The 6,028-nt window shown below is 43.3% G+C and overlaps 1 non-coding gene across 1 annotated transcript; it reads left to right on the plus strand.

Annotated features, from left to right (window-relative positions):
- The first annotated feature begins 1,294 nt into the window (after positions 1–1,294).
- Positions 1,295–1,401, plus strand: LOC124509752 (U6 spliceosomal RNA). Its single transcript, XR_006961521.1, has one exon. It is a non-coding gene; the product is annotated as a U6 spliceosomal RNA (small nuclear RNA).
- Positions 1,402–6,028: the final 4,627 nt, after the last annotated feature.

Below are 6,028 nucleotides of genomic sequence, written 5' to 3' on the forward strand. Positions count from 1 at the left end.
TCACAGATTCACGAAGCTCTGTGTTTGTCAAGCCTACAGGGGTATGAGGAAAACCAAACCTAGGCCTTATTGATTATCTCAAAAGAAAGGAAAGGAAAAGGAAATTAGAGCAGGTAAAAATAAATATAAAGCAAATATTAGGATGACATGTTTAAGCCAAATTATGTATGTTAATGCCATTACATGTAAGCAGATGAAATATTCCAAATCGAAAGGCAAACATCAGGCTAGATAAAAATTCCGTCAAATGCACCTTAAAAGAGACACATGTAAAGTTTATTGATACAGAAAATTAGGGGAAATGGCAACTTAAACATTAACCAACAGAAATCTAGTATACCCATCTTAATTGGGTATGCTACTATACCCATCTTAATTGGTCTTTTTGTCCCTCCTGCTACAAAGCTCCGAAAATTCTTGGAATATTCTATGTTGAAAATGATAGATCTGTCTTTTTTATGTTAGTGAGATGACTTTTGGAAAACACCTAAGGTTGGGGGTTGGTTGCCAGAAGAACCCAGCATGAGATTAGAGGGTTAGAACTTTCAGTCCTACTTCCCTGACCTCTAGGGAAGGCAAGGGGCTGGAGACTGAGTCCAATCACCGATGGCCAATAATTTAACCCTGACCGTGTCATTAAGCCTCCATGAAACACCCCAAAGGACCGGGTTCAGAGATTCCAGGTTGGTAAACCAGAATGCCTCCATGTGCCACTGTGTCGTGCCCCAAACCTCACGGGGACAGAAGCCTCTGCGTTTGGGGCCTCACCCCATGTATCCCTTCATCTGGCTGTCAATTCCTATTCTTTAATATCCTTTGTAATAAACCAGTGATGTAGTGAATAAACAAGTTTCCCGAGTTCTGTAAGCCACTTTAGCTAATTAATCGAACCCAAGGAAGGGGTTGTGGGAACCTCTGACTTATAGCTAGAATGTCAGAAGCACAGGTAACAACTTGGACTCGAGATTAGCATCTAAAGTACAGGGCAGCCTTGTGGGACTGAGCCCTTAACCTGTGGAATCTGATGCCATCTCCAGGCAGATGGTGTCAGAATTGAGTTACCTTATAAGACACCCAGCTTGTGTAGGAGACTTGCTTGAATATGTGTGGGGGGAAACCCACACATTGGAATTGGGTACAGTATATTAACACCTAAAACTGACAGAAGTAAATGGAAAAATGGACAAATCCACTATCACAACTGGAAATTTTAACACATCTCACTGAGTGATAGCTAAAACAGGGAAACAAAAATTCAGTCAGATGAATTAGATTTAAACAATGTTAGTAACAAGTGCTTGCTTCAGCAGCACATATACTAAAATTAAAATGATACAGAGAAGATTAGCATGGCCCCTGAACAAGGATGACACTCAAATTTGTGAAGCATTCTGTGTATTTTTTAAAAATGCTATTAACCAATTTATTTACTTAACTGACATGAAACATGGCAGAATAAGTCACATGCTGGGCCATAAAGGAAGCCTTGGGAAACTTCCAAGAGCATAATGCAATCTAGCCTGAGTGGTTGGTGTGAAGATTCAAGGATAATGTTGGGTTCTCTGCCACTCTCCTACCTTTACATCAATTGCAAGAACATTAATCTCCAAAAACCCCCGGCTCCAAAAGATCTTCTCCACATACCAAACCCGGACCTGAGAGGAGCACATGACTCTGGCCTTTACCCTCAACTAGATGTCTTAAAATATACCTGAGATTTGCTGTAATCAGGTACAGTGAGATGGCAGACATGGAGCCAATGTCCTTGAAAGAAGAGTTTATTCCCACCAACAGTGCAAGAGGGTTCCCGTTTCTCCACATCCTCTCCAGCATCTATAGTCTCCTGATTTGTAATGCTAAGTGAAATAAGCCATACAGAGAAAGACAGATACCATATGGTTTCACTCTTATGTGGATCCTGAGAAACTTAACAGGAACCCATGGGGGAGGGGAAGGAAAAAAAAAAAGAGGTTAGAGTGGGAGAGAGCCAAAGCATAAGAGACTGTTAAAAACTGAGAACAAACTGAGGGTTGATGGGGGGTGGGAGGGAGGGGAGGGTGGGTGATGGGTATTGAGGAGGGCACCTTTTGGGATGAGCACTGGGTGTTGTATGGAAACCAATTTGTCAATAAATTTCATATATATATAAAAAAATAAAATAAAAAATAAAGGACTACAAATGGAGAAAAAGCAAAAAAATAAAAATAAAAAGAAAAAAGAAAAAAGAAAAAAGAAAGAAGAGTTTATTACCTACAGGTCCCAAGAGGAGGGGACATACAATAACACTCAGGGCCACATGAGGAAGCTCGTGGTGGAGCTGTCAGGTGGCAGACAGAATGAGGGGAAAACATGAACCAGAGTCTTTATTCTGGTTTTATGGAAAGGAACGGGAGAAGCAGGATCAGTATGCTGAGTAAAACTTTGGATTGAAAAGTTGGAATAATTTTGGTGGGCTCTGAGTGATAAGGGTGGCCCCTAGTTGTCCAGTGTCTGGACTTGGGGTGATTTAGGGAAAGGAGAATATTGGACTGGGGTGTGAGAGTTTGATAAAGGAGGTGGCTGGGGGTGTGGGCTCTGGATTTGCTGGTTTACATATCAAAACCATGCTCATAGGCAAGTTGATTGCTAGCTCAAGGAATTAGCTCACCCTAGGAGACCCAGTTCCTCACCAGGTCCACAGGCTCTTGTGGTATCAAACCATCAGAAAATATAGTTAATAAAAAACATGATGAATACACCGAGGGTAAGATTTCACCTCAGTCATAACCATAGCCATAGGAGGAGAGGTTTTCCATCTAGAACTAGGATAGGTGTGTCATGACCCATTGGGGTCATGTCCTCAGAAGAAAGGAAAACACTCAGCCTGGGCACTTGCCACCTCCCATCTAAAGGGGGATTACTGGGTTCCTGTTGGATGGAGTTGGAGAGGGGGCCCAGAACCCTCCTGGCCTGTGGGGTCCTGAGACTGAGGACCAGCACTGACCAACCCACCCATGGAGTGACCTGCAGGCAGTGACCCATCACCAATGTATTCACAGGGCGCTTATGAGGGTCTGAGGCTGGAGGTTTGGAGAAGATCCAGGAGGGCTGCTGAGGGAGGCAAGAGCAGACCCCAAACCACTTTGTCAGGGCCACACAAACAAGATGGAGTCCTGATAGGAAAACCCTTCCCCAGGGGCATAAGGAAGAGAGCGCTGGCAGCCGGAAACACACACACACACACACACACACACACACACACACACACCTTCCAGTTCTTACTTCCCCCTGAGTTTTGTGACCAGCCTAATGCCCCAGGAGCTATTTCCAACTGCACCACTCTTACACAGGAGGCCAACCAGAGTCCAGGAAGCCTAAGACCCAAGTACTTGTAACTGCAAATATAGGACATTCTGTGGCCTACTGTATAACATGATGTTCCTTCATTTTTCCTCAAAAGGGGATTCTGACCACATAGTCACCAGCTCCTTGCCTTTGCTGAGGTTGCTGAGTTTTAGCTACAGGAGTTTCTCTGGGGCCATTCAGATACTACAGAGAAATTGATACCGGAACTGAGCTCCATGAGATACGATGACGCTGCCATGCATAGCTGCAACTAACTCTTTCTGCAATACAGTTGACCCTTGAACACAGGGTTCAACTGCACAGGTCCATTTATAAGAATATTTCTTTTTTACACTTCAGTCCTATAAATGTATTTTCTCTTCTTTACGATTTTCTTCATAACATTTTCTTTTCTCCATCTTACTTTCTTATAAGAATACAGTATATAGGGGCACCTGAGTAGCTCAGTCAATTAAGTGTCTGACAGTTGATTTCAGCTCAGGTCATGATCTCACAGTTCATGGGATCAAGCCCTGTGTTGAGCTCTGTGCTGACAGCACAGAGCCTACTTGGGATTCTCTCCCTCTCCCTCTCTCTCTCCTTCCCCTCCCCAGTGCTCTGTCTGTCTCTCTCTCTCTGAAAATAAATAAATATTTTTTTTTAAATATTTTTTAACACTTATTGATTTTTTGAGAGACAGAGAGAGACAGAGCATGAGTGGTAAAGGGGCAGAGAGAGACACACACAGAATCCAAAGCAGGCTCCAGGCTCTGAGCTGTCAGCACAGAGCCCGATGCGAGGCTCGAACTCACGAACTGTGAGATCATGACCTGAGCCGAAGCCGGTCGCTCAACCGACTGAGCCACCCAGGCGCCCCATAAATATTTTTTTAAATAAAGTATATAATACATATACAAAATATGTGTTGATCGACTAGTTATGTTATCAGTAAGGCTTCCAGTCAGCAGTAGGCTATTAGCACTTAAGTTTTGGGGGGAGTAAAAGTTATACGTAGATTTTCAACTCTAGGGGAGAAGGGGGTCAGCGCCCCTAACTTCCACATTGTTCAAGGGACAACTGTATATGAGGTTTTCTGAAATAAGTGTAAAGTAACAGAAACATTTCAAAATAGCCACATGGCAGGAAATAACTCCAGCACATTCCAAAGAGGTTACACACAAAACAGCTGGAGGGTGTAAAGGAAACAGCAAACATTTGGTGGGTCACTATGAGGAGAATAAGAAAAAAAGATTGGTTTTTCCTTTTAAAAATGTAGTTTTTCCCTTTAAAAATGGCAGAGAAGTGGGGGGACAGAGATTTTCCTCATCCCTCAAACACAGCCATATTGAGGTCAGATCACTTGGGACACCCAGAAAATTGATCTGCAGAGTGGCAGAAGGATCTCCACTGTTCAAGGAAGACTGTTTGGCCGGATCAAGGTGCATGTATGTGAATTGGGGGAGATAAAATGGCACAACCATGGAAGGGAGGGAACCCTTTCTGTGGAGGGACAAAGGGGAGAGAAAGAGAGAGGGGTTGTGAAAGTGCAGCATCTAGTTAGCACAAGAGGAAAACCTCTCTGGACCACGGACTAGGGAATGGGAAATAAGGAGAGTGCCAGTTTTTTGTTTGTTTGTTTGTTTGTTTTGTTTCGTTTTGCTTGGTTTGGTTGGTTTGGTTTACAAACAGCCTTTGGAGCCAAACCTCAGAGGTTTCCTAAGTGTGTGACTTTCTCATGGGTGGAGCCAGGAGCCATGCTCCTGGGGTAGAGGGAGCCAGCCCCAGAGTGCATATTGTGGTGTAGCGATCTCAGGGACACACTGGGAGAGAATAGTCCCCTTACTGGAGAACATTGGGAAGAGGGTTTATTGCCTCTCCAAGGACAAAAGACCTTACAGGGGCCAAAGGCCTTTTATCAGCAGGATAGAGAGACGTTAATCCAGAGCAGGGGAGAGGAGCCACTGAGCTGGGTCCTTTAAGACACTGGGTTTTGAATCCCAGCCAAGCGCCAAGAAGGCACAGAACTATAGAGCAGGACAAGCTGAGTGCCCTCTTTTTTCTGTGAAGGCTGCCTGAAAAGGCTGCATGGTTTGAGACACCCAGTCAAGGGAGGAGAGATTGGGATGTCACCATTTTCCCCCATAACAACACAGTTGGACTTGAGAGAGTAGCACAGCTGTGTCCAGTGGAGGTGGGAGACGCTGATATCAAACCCTGCCCCTCCATACCTGACAACAGCTTATTTACTAGAGCAAGACTGACTGACCCAATACAGCCAGGCTCTCTCCCAGACCAGCACAGCCAACAGCCCTAGGCACCAACAGAGAACTCTTTTTTGTTTGTTTGTTTTTCTTTCCTCCCTCTTCTTTTTTTCTCTTGGAACCAGGCTCATAGTTTCTGATTTGTTTTTGGTCAAATATATATATATATATATATATATATATATATATATATATTTCATCAGGCATTTTTATTGTTTTTTTTTTCATCTTTTCTCTTTCTTCTTCTTTGTTTTCCTTTCCCTTTCTCTGGAATTAGCTTTATAAGTTTTTGATTCTCTGGGTTTTTTCTTCCTCTTTTTTTTCTCTTTTTATGGGATCAGGCTTCCCCCATTTTTTTTTTATCTTTTGTTTGTTTGTTTAATATCACTTCAACAAACAAATCAAAGCACACCTAGTTTAAGGTCCAAAAACTTCACCCCTAC

The sequence above is a fragment of the Lynx rufus genome, unplaced genomic scaffold (genome assembly GCF_022079265.1).
Source record: "Lynx rufus isolate CCGP_SWC_20201006 ecotype Redwood Valley unplaced genomic scaffold, mLynRuf1.p SCAF_14, whole genome shotgun sequence".
Lineage (NCBI taxonomy): Eukaryota > Metazoa > Chordata > Mammalia > Carnivora > Felidae > Lynx > Lynx rufus.